We start from the raw sequence: 12,706 nt of genomic DNA, 5'->3' as shown, positions 1-12,706 counted from the left end.
GTACTGTCAACTTGCTGTTCCCTGAATAGCCCATAAATGTTAATCATAACGGACAGACCTAATTTACTATTCTCCTATCTAAAACTTATAGCCAACCAGAAGAGATGTTATTAATTGGTTAAGTGCTATATTGCCTATTTACAAACAAGATATCAGAATCAAAGCATAGGCCTCAATTTTAAAAACCTCTCCCCCCCACCCCCGAGAGGCAGGATAGGGTCTGGCGAGGGGTTAAATCCCCCTCCCAATCGCCAATCCGTGATTGCCCTGGAACCTCTCCTTCCACTGACTGCCAGAGAACATTCCCACTTGTCCCCAGCTGTGGCTCCCTGTGGCCAAATTCTCGCTCCCGTCCACCTGGCCGAGTGTCAGGTGGGACTCCGGGAACTTTTATTTAAATGAGGCCCTGCCATTAAGATCGGCAGGTTGTCCATTTCCCCAAAATCTCCGGGTGCATCGCCCGCTACAGGGCTTGTGCGCTCCATTTCCCCCCGCCCCCCTGAAAAAATCAAGGGCTCATATCAAGGTTTGGGAAAACTGAAACCTAAAGCATTTAGCCAACACTTCTCTTTCTTACAAATCATTTTTCCAAAATGGATGATAACACGATTTCATCACACCCTTAATTGTAGAAATTTGTAGCTGATGGTTGATTATATTTCTAAAATTAATTTCACAGTTTTGTGTTCATTTGTTTATACACAAAAAAAATCATTAAAATCAAATGTATGGCAGATATTAACGTGGTCAAATGTGTTCTATAATTTATCAAAACAAATCTGTTTATAAACTTTAATCTTTTTCATATCAGTGCCTTGCATTCAAGGTTGATCAGGAGAGTCATATTTTAATAGAAGTGTGAATTAAAACTTGGACGTAATTAAATTTGTTATGGCTTATATTGATTCCAAATATTATAGGTTGCTCATGAGGAGTAAATAACAATTGCTACTGAATATAATTGGCAGTGTGTATTATACAGCATGTAATATAACTGTTCTAAAATTATGTTCTAATAAGGTATGTAAAGAATTTAGTCAATCATTGATTGCATGCTCAATACATCTTTGTGAATTTCAATATCAGAACAAAATTTGGCTTATTGTAAGTTTTGGCTCAGTCCAAAGTATGGGTTGACAGTAAGATATCACCAGTATGATTGCATTATATTCCTGTGTGAGATTATGAAAAGGAAAGCCTGAGGTTTCCAAGAAAATTAAGCTGTGTTGTTCATTGTTTCCAAAATTACAAACATTTCTATTTCTTTATATAGGTCGAGCTGAAAATTAGAGCTGAGCTATCCTCATATTACAGCTGTGCTTTGGTATATTGTAGGGTACAGTGAATTGGACATTTTTTTTTACTTATTTTTTAATTTTCAGTTTTTATAGGCCCATTTTCTCTTTCAGCAGTTTCACAGCTGTTCCTTTAAATTGGCCTTGTCCTCTATAATCTGGAAGCTGTACTTTTTTGATCTCTTTAGAGTTGCATGTTGTTGAGGATTAACAGTTACTATGTGTAGTAATTATTTTACTGGATTAGACATAGTTCTTTGCTATGCTGCACGCTATCTTTAAATAAACAGATGTTATGCAGGCATTAATGTTTTCTTTTTCAGGATAACACAACTAATATATTTATTTGCAGTTAAATGAAAATATGAAGCATAAAACAATTTGGTAAATATTATCAAATACATTATCAAACATAAAAATAATGAACAAAGTCTGGAATGGGTTTATTACCCTTTTCAATAACTTCTGACGAAATGTAATTGTCAAAGTGAATTCAGAAGGTTTAATCTTCTTTTGCCACTTTCAGTACAGAAATGTGATGTATTCAACATAAGCCTCGTCTATGGAATCCTCCCTCTAACTAAAGCCCAATGAATGAATACACTGAACTGGAAAGTTTTTTTTTAACCTGCTATATTTGTTTGACATCAGGATTTCAGGTGATGTGTGCCATTTGAACAGGACTTTACTCTTAGATATTTATAGATTGCTTCCTGATCACACAGGCAATGGTTTATAATATTATAATTTATAATATCAATTGACAACGGATGAATATTTCACATAGGTCAATGAGGTAGAGTAATTGCTTTATACGTAAGTGCCTATTTTATGAAGGTAGCTCAACCTTCCATGTCTGATTTGTGGTGTGCCATATTTTGCCATTTGCAATTTTGGGGTGTGAAGGAGGCAAGTCAAACTGATATTTACATAGTTAATTTGTTTAAATCAGGTCCCATACTGTATTTCACAAGTTTGGGCTAGACAAGGGTACATGACAGGGATTTTAATTTGGCCTGCTTGGACCAAATTCTTAAAGTAAAGTTATTTTGTTCGTATTGAAGTGGGGTTTCTTTGGCAGTGATTATTTTTCGACTTCTTCACTGAACATCCTGCATACTTTTTCCTAGTGTGTTTATGCCTTTTTTAAGCAAGGCGTTTGCTGAAATATTGGCAATTACTACTGCTGTACAAGTTGCAGCTAGCAGAGTTGGGAGAATGGGAATTCCTTTGCCTGTTCCCGTTGTATTGGTTGAATTGGAAGAGGAGCACTAATCCTTGAGAGCACTACATCATCAACAACAATTTGCACTTATGTAGTAGCTTTAACAGAAACAAAAATCCCAAGGCACTTCACAAATGGAAACAGACAGAGAAATGGAGGCTGAGCCATGAAGGCAGAGATTAGGAAGGGGAGGAACCAAAAGCGTGAATTAAAGTATGGGGTCTGAGAAAGCTTTTAAAGGAGGAAAGTGAAGTGGAGAGGCAGAGGAATTTTGGGAGGGAATTCCAGAAAGTGGGGCCAAGATGGCTGAAGGCTGTGGCACTAATGGGGCGGGGAACCACAAAAGGCCAGAGTGAGAAAACCGAAGGATGTGGAGTGAGGGAATGTAAGGTAGGTTGCAAAGATAGAAGGAATTTGAAACTGAGAACAAAGGGGGAAAAATTCAGTTGTTTGCGCCTCCCGTTAGCACCTTAAGAGGGCGCTAATGGGGCACAAAGCAAATAGTCCCCGGGCACGATGATATTTGCGCCGCTCGCAAAATTAACTTGACATTTTGCGGCGGCGCTAAGCATTACCGCCACGATTTCCTGCGCCGGCAGATCATGACGCAGTCGAGTGTGCAATGCCCCGGTAGCGCCCGGGACCGGATATTGAGTGGTGCCCCCTGCCTTACCGCCTGCCGCTAGCAACGACAGGTTGAGGGGAGCGTTTTGCAGTCAGAAAGGGACTGGGGGAGCGCTATTTAAAGGTGACCGCTTCCTGCCTTTTTTTGCTGGTGACATTTTTGCACCACGCATTCTGAGATAGAGAGAGAGACTTCTGGAGAGATTCAATGCTGTGTGAAGGGGTTTTGGGTACTGAGCAGCACTTTGCAGGTTCATTTTGATTTGCCCTTCCTTGCTTCGCCAGCGCTCTGAGGTAGCGCCTTGCTGCTCGGCCTTTGCGCCTTAAGACTGGTGTGAAGCGCCTGATTCAGCGCTCCAATCACCTCCAGGGGCGATAAAAGCCAAGTTTGCTATCATAGGCGATAATTAGTGCCAGGCGCTAAACTTTGCGCACAGCCGATAATGGCGCCCCAAATGGGGCGATACTGAATTTTTCCCCCAAAGAGTTTAAATTTAATATGTTGGAAGATGGAGTGCCAGTATAGGTCAACAGGAAGGGGATGATTTGCAAGTGAGATTTAGTGCAGGACAGGATACATATGGATGTGTTTTTGACAAGTTGGAGTGTGTGGAGGATGGAGGAAACAGGGTATTAGAACAATAATGTAGTGGTGTCAAAAGCATGGATAAGGACTTCAGTGGAGTAGAGGTTAAGGCAGAGGCAAACACAGGCAATGTTGTGCAGATGTTTTTAGTGATGGAGAAAATGCAGGGTTTCAAGCTCAGCTCAGGGTCGAACAGCATGGCTATAATTTGCATGGTCTGGTATAGTCTGAGTGGCTACAAAGGGGGAATGGAATCAGTGGCAAAAAGTGCGCAATTTATGGCAGGAGCTGAGAACAGTGGCTTCAGACTTCCCAATGCTAAATTGGAAGAGGTTGTGGATCATCCATAAGTTGATGTCAGATAGACAGTCTGATAACATAGAAGAGGTAGAGCTGGGTGTCGTCAGTGTAAATGTGAAAGCTGAAAGAAGGGAGGCTAGAATGGAAATTTGGGGGATTGCAGGGATGACAGTGCAGGAGTAAGAGAATAAGACATTGTTGGAAATGCGTTGGCTGCTGGACAATGGAGAAACTTTGATAGAGAAGGATGGTATGGTCCACTGTAGCAAACAATTTCCATGGAATTGTAGAATCGGCTCTATAGTGAATGTTTATTGTATTGCTTGACAAGTTGGTTTGTACACATACTAGGAACATAGGAACAGGAGTAGGCCATTCAGCCCCTCGAGCCTGTTCTGCCATTTAATTAGATCCTGGCTGATCTGTATCTTAATTCCATCTACCCGCCTTGGGTCTGTAGCCTTTAATACTGTTGCCCAACAAAAATCAATTAATCTCAGTTTTGAAATTTTCAGTTGACCCCCAGACTCAACGTTGGGGGAGAAATTCGGCATCGCCCCGTTTGGGGCGCAGTTATCGGCCGGGCACAAAGTTTAGTGCCTGGCGCTAATTATTGCCTCCGACTGCAAACTTGGCTTCTATCGCCCCTGGAGGTGATTGGAGCGCTAAATCAGGTGCTACACACCTCTCAAGGCACTAACACCGAGGAGCTAGGTGCTACCTCAGAGCGCTGGCGAAGCTCATGTGACATCAGTCAGCAATGGAACACAGACACACTGGCGCCGGCCAGTTCTTAAAGGGGAGGGTCGATCTTGCTCTGCATTCACACCCTGCTCATTGCAGCCTTGAATCTCGGCCTGGAGAGACCTGTACATCAAATCTGCTGGAAAGAACAATGGAGAGGCCCAGGGAAAGAGCTCAGAGTGCAGCCCCCATAGTCTCTTCTAAATCGATACAAGGAAGGTCAAATCAAAATGAACCTGTAAAGTGCAGCTCAGTACCCAAAACTCCTTCACACGGTATAGAATCTCTCCAGAAGTCTCTCTCTCTCTCTCTCAGAATGGGTGGTGCAAAAATGTCACCGACAAAAAAAGGCAGGAAGCAGTCGCCTTTAAATAGAGCTCCCCCAGTCCCTTCATGACTGCAAAACGCTCCCCTCAACCTGTCGTTGCTAGCGGCTGGCAGTAAGGCAGGGGGCGCCATTCAATATCCGGTCCGGGGCGCTACCGAGCGTTGCACGCGCGACTGACGTCACGGTCTGCGATCGCAGGAGATCGTGGTGGTAGTGTTTAGCGCTGCCGCAAAATGTCTGGTCAATTTCACGAGCGGCGCAAACATCGCCGTGCTCGGGCGCCAGTTGCTTTGTGCCCCATTAGCTCTCTCTTGGGGCGCCCTCTTAGGGTGCTAACTGGAGGCACAAAGCAACCAAATTTTTCCCCCATTAGCTTTTTTTGGGGGAGAGATTGCCAGATTTCTACTACCCTTTGTGTGAAGAAGTGCTTTCTGATATTACTGATCTCCGTTCCTTATTTTGAATATATAAGATACAACCTCATGACAGTCTATTACCTATGCCACTATATACCCTGATAAATAAAATTTATAAGATTATAACACATTAAGAAAAATTGTTCAAAACCATAAACATAGCCATCTCATCTTCCAATTGCTCCAACAAGTTTCTCCGACACAGCCCAAAGCACCCTGTCGAGGCATCAATATCACCCTTGATACCTGCCCACAGCCGACAGTACAGTATGCCCAACTGGGTTTTATGGCAAGAGGCATAGAATATAAAAGTCGAGGTGCAGCGGTCTACAAATGGCTTAGGATTTTTATTGTGAGGAACTTTCAGTGAAAGCCGCTTCACACTTTTTGAGCCCTCCCGTGATGTCATCTGAGACACCAGCGATCTCATTTGCAGAGTGAGAGACAGTTTCCTGGGTTTGCACTCCTAACACACACTGGGCAATTTAGACTGAGATTCATGAGGTGCAGCAGCTGCCAATATCAGTTGATACAGTGAGGAGTTCCTGGCAGAAAGGTCTGGATTTTTTGAAAACAGATTTTGGCAGCTGGGAATTGCTTTTTAAAGTATTTTTTGCCTTTCTGCCTGCACACATCTGGATTTGCTTCTTACTGCTTCTCACAGGATCAGAACACTGGCATGTTTTTGGACCCCCACCCCCTCACCACCTACCCACAGCCAGGGGCTTTCAGGAGCAGGTAATGCACTCCCTATGAGCGTACCTTTGTATGCGATTATGGAGGAGGAGGAAGAGCACCACAGTATGGAGCAAAGGAGTCTCAGGCAGCATTTACTGCAAAGGCGTCACATCATATATCATCACTGAAAGATTCTCTTCTGTGGAACAGTCTATATTGGATACCAAAGCCAGATCTCCTTGGCAGCTGGTTCCTGACAGGGAACTACTGCTGGCTGCATCTCTGGAGCTTGTCCTTAGGCAGCTTTGTTTCGCTTCCCACGTTCCACTGGCATGGTGCTCTGAGGAGGAAGACCAGAGGCCACAGTCCTGAGAGACGGCAGCCTCAGGCAGGTGGACTTGAGCCATCACCATTCCACTGGGATGGCTGATCTGATGGCAGATGTCTGGTCCTAATGGCTCTGAGAAATAGCTTTCTCCATGGTCTTGATGCTGTGATTCATGCACTCCATTCTGTCCCCTATTGCCTCCATAGCTACAGTCTTTTCTTCCATGGAAATGGAGGCACTTACTGGTCTCTGGCCATTTCTTAGCTGGGGAGGTGCTATAGATTATAATGAAGCTGTCACTTGCTCCATTGGTTCCTGCAAGGAAGATAAAGCTTTTGTGATGTTACCACAATGGACAGCTGTAGGTGTGAGTGTCATACCTGTCAGTTGCTGCACATCCTCATAGAATGACTTCAAAGTCTGCACATAGGTATGATGTTCCTCAAACATTCTTTTCAGATGAGTACCGTGCCTTCTCGGTCCCATGACACTGAACCCACTGGCAGCCTTCTCTTGAAGCTCCGCTAGGAAGGTGGTACATCCTCCCCACTTCCCACTTATAGAATCATAGAAAGTTACAGCACAGAAGGAGGCCATTTTGGCCTATCGTGTCCGTGCCGGCCAACAGAGAGCTATCCAGCCTAATCCCACTTCCCAGCTCTTGGTCCGTAGCCCTGCAGGTTACAGCATCCCAAGTGCGCATCCAAGTACTTTTTAAATGTGTTAGGGTTTCTGCCTCTACCACCCTTTCAGGCAGTGAGTTCCAGACCCCCCACAACCCTCCGAGTAAAGAAATTTCCCCTCAAATCCCCGCTAAACCTTCCACCAATTACTTTAAATCTGTGCCCCCTGGTTTTTGACCCCTCTGCTAAGGGAAATAGGTCCTTTCTATCCACTTTATCTATGCCCCTCATAATTTTATACACCTCAATAAGGTCTCCCCTCAGCCTCCTCTGTTCCAAGGAAAACAAACCCAGCCTATCCAGTCTTTCCTCATAGCTAAGATTCTCTACTCCTGGCAACATCCTTGTAAATCTTCTCTGTACCCTCTCTAGTGCAATCACATCTTTCCTGTAATATGGTGACCAGAACTGCACGCAGTACTCTAGCTGAGGCCTAACTAGTGTTTTATACAGTTGAAGCATAAACCCCCTGCTTTTGTATTCTATGCCACGGCTAATAAAGGCAAGCATTCCGTATGCCTTCTTAACCACCTTATCTACTTGGCCTGCTACCTTCAGGGATCTGTGGACATGCACTCCAAGGTCCCTTTGTTCCTCTAGACTACTCAGTGTCCTATCATTTAATGTGTATTCCCTTTCCTTGTTAGCCCTCCCCAAATGCATTACCTCACACTTCTCTGGATTGAATTCCATTTGCCACTGTTCTGCCCACCTGACCAATTTATTGATATCTTCCTGCAGTTTACAGCTTCCTTCTTCAGTATCAACCACACAGCCGATTTTAGTATCATCTGCAAACTTCTTAATCATACCCCCTCCGGTTACTCCTCCGGTTCCCTCGTGCTCTGTGCTTCATCCGGTGCCACATCCTCACTACTACTACATGATGCCCCTCATTCCCCCACCTCCAGGTGTAAGTCTTTGAGCTGGTGCTTGGGAGAAAGAAGCAAATGCAGGAGGTGGTAAATTGGAGAGGATTGAGGCAGAGGAAAATGGGGCAGGATGAAGCAGCTGCAATTGGTATGTAGACTAGTCCTCACCATCATCACCATATGCGATGAGGGAGAAAGAACTACCCAGTTCCTCCTCATCATCATCATCTTCCTCTCCTTGTTACTGTGGTCGATCTGCAGGAAAGACAGAAGGTCATAATAAATGAGCATTTTACCCTCGGGATTAAGGAGACAGGGAAAGGGAATGGGAGGTTCTGTCTGTGTGGTGCCAGGGCAACAGCGTAGGCGCTCAGTTAATAACCAGACACTGGCGAGTTGCAGTTTACTTCGCAAGGACTGAATGAGTGACCACAAGTTGCATGGCGAAGGGGGTGAGGGGTTTAAAGGTGGCCTGCCTTTGGAGGGCATTGTGTTCCAATTTGTCCTGCAAGAAGAAAGTGAATGAGGATAAGGCTAGCAATTGAGGAGTGGTAGAGGTGGCACGTGAGAGCTGAAGATGTTGGGGTATGAGGCTGTTAAAGTAAAGCCTTTAGTGCCTTGCCATGAGCTGCATGACCTTGTCTTTGAAGGGATGAGGGGTTTAAAGATGTGGAAACCCCCCTCCGGTGGCCTGTCTTTGCAGGCATTGTGCACCAATGTATCCTGCAAAGAGATAAGTAAATAAGGCTGGCGGTTAGGGAGTGAGCGACAAGTGGCATGAGAGAGGTTTAGTAAGTGATTTGGGGGTGTGATTGTGTTAAAGTGGAGGACGTGGTTTTGTGCTTGTGCAAAGTAGTAGTTTTATGTTGGTGGAACTGTACAGCCATAGTGCAGGATAGAGAGTTGGAGGCATCCCTTAACCAGGGAGCATTGTGGAAGTTCTACTTTAAGTGGGTGAAAAGGTGAACAAGCAAGAAAAGGCGGAGGTGGGCATGTGTAGCCTTGTCTGTCCTGCTGAGGATGTGGAATTTCTTGTGGCAGAGCTCGGCAGTCCTAGGGTGTTGGCAGTCAGTTCTGGTGCCGTCCAGGTGGCATGAGTGATAATTCTGGGTGACTTGGTGGCACCCACACCCAGAATTCTGTTCATCCTTGTTGTGTATGTACCTTTAAGAGAAGAACTGATTCTATACTGCAGTACCGGCAGTGACCACCCCTGTATATAAAGCCATAGCAGGCTTCTGTACTTCAGTCTTAAGTTACCCTCTGTTCAGTAAATACCTGTTATTATTGTTCTCCTGCAGTCTGTGTATTATTTATACTCCGACACTATATTGGCGACGAACAGGTTCGAACTCACCTGCAGTACTGCATCACCTCAGGGGGATCTTCCCTGAGAAGAAGCTTCTTGGAGGTCGAAGTCAGAACAACGGGCGTCAACCGCGGGCAACCGCCCAAGGATCCATCGGAGTTCGGAGAGTTGCAGGAGAGGCTGTGGAGAGCTGGGCTTGGCTCCCCAGTCAAGGTGTTCCAGCAAATCGTGCTGGTAGCAGGTAGTGCGCTGACCCTTCCGGACTGCGGCGGGCTCGAGCTCGATCGAGCGGCTCTGCAAAGGGGCCGTGCAGCATCGTCGGGAGGAAAAGAGAGAGAGAGGGTGGAGCGCACAGGGCGCAGTCGGTGCTCAAGAACTGGGCAGCGTAGCGAAAATAAAACAAGGGGAAGGAAAAGTGAGACGCGCCGAAGCCGCGGGTCGCCGCCATTACCCTGCAGAACGCTAGGAGCAGCGTGGCAGCAAGGGGAAGAAGGAAAAGCGCGGGTGGCGCCATTTTATTCCATTGGGGAAGAAGGAAAAGCGCGGGAGGTACCATTTTAATCCATTGGTGAAGAAGAAAAAGCGCGGGAGGCGCCATTTTAAATCACCCAAGATGCCGAAAAGTGGCAGTATCACTGCTTTCGACAACGAGGTAGAAGATTGGATCACGTATGTGGAAAGAATTGAAGTGTACTGCAAGGCAAATAAGGTGGCCGATGGAAAGAAGGCGTCGGTATTATTAAATTCGATGGGCGCGAGAACGTACGGCCTATTGCGGAATTTAATTACCCCAGCTAAACCAATGGAGAAAAGTTTGAAAGATTTAAGTTCCATAAAAGAAACCAGCACAAAGATGAGAGCAATGCTGACTATCTTACGGAACTACGCAAGTTATCGAAGCACTGCCAGTTCGGAGCAGGACTGGCAGACACCTTACGGGATAAGTTTGTCTGCGGGCTCCAGAGTGAAGGAACCCAGAAACGTCTACTTTCGGAAAAGGACCTGACGCTAGAACAGGCTTTCAGCATGGCAGTATCCTACGAAGCAGCAGCATGGGGAGCTGCGGAAATACAACAGAAACCACAAGAATACAGCGCAAACAAAATGGCGTATGGAGCAGAAAAGTGCTATCGCTGCGGCAGAACAACCCATGATCAGAAGGACTGCTGGTTTAAGGACAAAGTATGCAGGCAATGTGGGAAAATGGGACACATAGCAAGAGTCTGCAGCTCGGGAAAGAAAACCAACACTACAAGAACTACTAAGGAAAAGTACAAGAAAGTAAAGATATTGACAGACAGTAGTTCGGAAGGTCAGGAGAGTGATAAGGACTCCGGGAGCAGGAGACTAAGTTGTCTAAAGTTACACAACGTGATCGCAAAGGAGGATCACCGAACCATTTGGGTCACCCTCATGATAGCAGGGTCCCCAGTAAAGATGGAATTGGACACAGGATCAGCCCTAATGGTCATGAATCGACGAGACTATGAGCGGCTATTCTCACACATACCCTTGAAGGACACGTCCATTGTATTGAAGACATACACGGGGCAAAAAGTCTACCCCAGAGGAAAAATAAGGGTGCCAGTTGAATACAACGGCAAGGAAACACAGAAACTGTATCTATATATACTACCAGATGGAGGACCACCATTATTGGGATGTGAATGGATCCGAAAAATACAATTGGATTGGCATTCCATTCAGGCGCTAACTGTGACTGATAAAAAGGATGATGACGTCACACCTGGACGACTGTCAAAAATTCTAACTGACGCGAAAGAGGTGTTCCAACAAGGACTTGGGACTCTAAAAGGAGTAACGGCAACGATAAAAATCGAAGATAACGCAAACCCAAAATTTTTTAAGGCCAGACCGGTACCTTACGCGATCCGCCCAGCCGTTGAAGCAGAGCTGGAGAGTCTGTAGCGTTCGGGTGTGCTGTCCAAGGTGGACTGGAACGAGTGGGCTACACCCATCGTTCCTGTAATGAAGAAATCATTGAGCAGCACGCCTGGGGAACCGAAGAAGGTTCGCATCTGTGGGGACTTCAAGGTAACTGTGAACCCAGTCCTGCACACAGTACAATATCCACTTCCACGGATAGAAGATATTTTCGCCTCACTATCTAGAGGGAAACGCTTTACAAAGATTGATCTGGCCCAAGCGTATCTACAAATGGAGGTGGAAGAAGCATCTAGGAAATACCTCACGATAAACACTCACAAAGGCCTTTACCTGTACAATCGACTGGTATTCGGGGTAGCATCAGCCCCGGCTATTTGGCAGAGGGCGATGGAACAAGTCCTGCAAGGGATCCCGGGGACCCAGTGTTATTTGGACGACATCCTGGTTACGGGCGAAAATGACAGTGAACACCTTGCCAACCTGGAGCAGGTGCTCACTAGATTACAGGAATATGGGCTACGAGCCAACCGCCCCAAATGCGAGTTCTTCAGGAGACAAATCTCGTATTGTGGCCACATGATTGATGAGGAAGGGTTGCATAAGTCGCCGGACAAGATTGAGGCTGTAGTCAAGGCTCCAGCAGCGGAAAATGTGTCGCAACTGAGGTCGTTCCTCGGGTTGGTGAACTACTACAATAAGTTCTTGCCGAATTAATCTACAGTTCTGCACCCACTGAACGCCCTACTGCAAACTGGAGTAACATGGAAATGGAGTGATGAGTGTAAGCGTGCCTTTCAGAAATGTAAATGCCTAATCACATCAAAAAAAGTATTGGCCCACAACAATCCAACACTACCGATTTGGTTAGCATGTGATGCGTCTCCCTACGGCATCGGAGCGGTGCTGTCACACAGATTCCTTGATGGCTCAGAGAGGCCAATAGCCTTTGCGTCGCGCTCGTTAACCTCAGCCAAGCGTAACTACGCCCAGATTGACAGGGAGGCCCTCAACCTGGTGTGGGGGGTGAAGAAGTTCAATCACTCTCTGCACGGGCAGAAATTCACCCTACTGATTGATCATCAGCCCCTGGTCTCCATTTTTAACCCAAAGAAGGGCGTTCCGGTGATGACGGCGCAACAGCTGCAAAGATGGTCACTTTTTCTAGGGGCACATCAGTACGACATAGAGTACAAGGGTACGAAACAGCATGGAAACGCTGATGGGCTGTCGCGCCTACCGTTGCCTACGGTAGAGGAAGCACCTGCAGTGGACCCTGTTGAGATATTCCATGCGACCATAGTCGAATGTCTACCTGTTACAAACTCAAGTATAGAGAAGGAAACCCGAAATGACCCGACACTCTCTCAGGTCTATGATTTGACGGTGAAGGGATGGCCAGCACATGGCGAC

General features: G+C 45.9%; 1 protein-coding gene across 1 annotated transcript in view; it reads left to right on the top strand.

Moving 5' to 3' along the window:
* col21a1 (collagen, type XXI, alpha 1) overlaps positions 1 to 12,706 on the top strand; it is a 639,396-nt gene that overhangs the window by 202,719 nt on the left and 423,971 nt on the right. The window lies entirely within an intron of this gene.

The sequence above is a fragment of the Somniosus microcephalus genome, chromosome 9 (genome assembly GCF_052327205.1).
Source record: "Somniosus microcephalus isolate GS21.2 chromosome 9, FLI_Smic_1.0, whole genome shotgun sequence".
NCBI classification, from domain to species: domain Eukaryota; kingdom Metazoa; phylum Chordata; class Chondrichthyes; order Squaliformes; family Somniosidae; genus Somniosus; species Somniosus microcephalus.
This window is presented reverse-complemented; position numbering and strand designations above follow the sequence as displayed.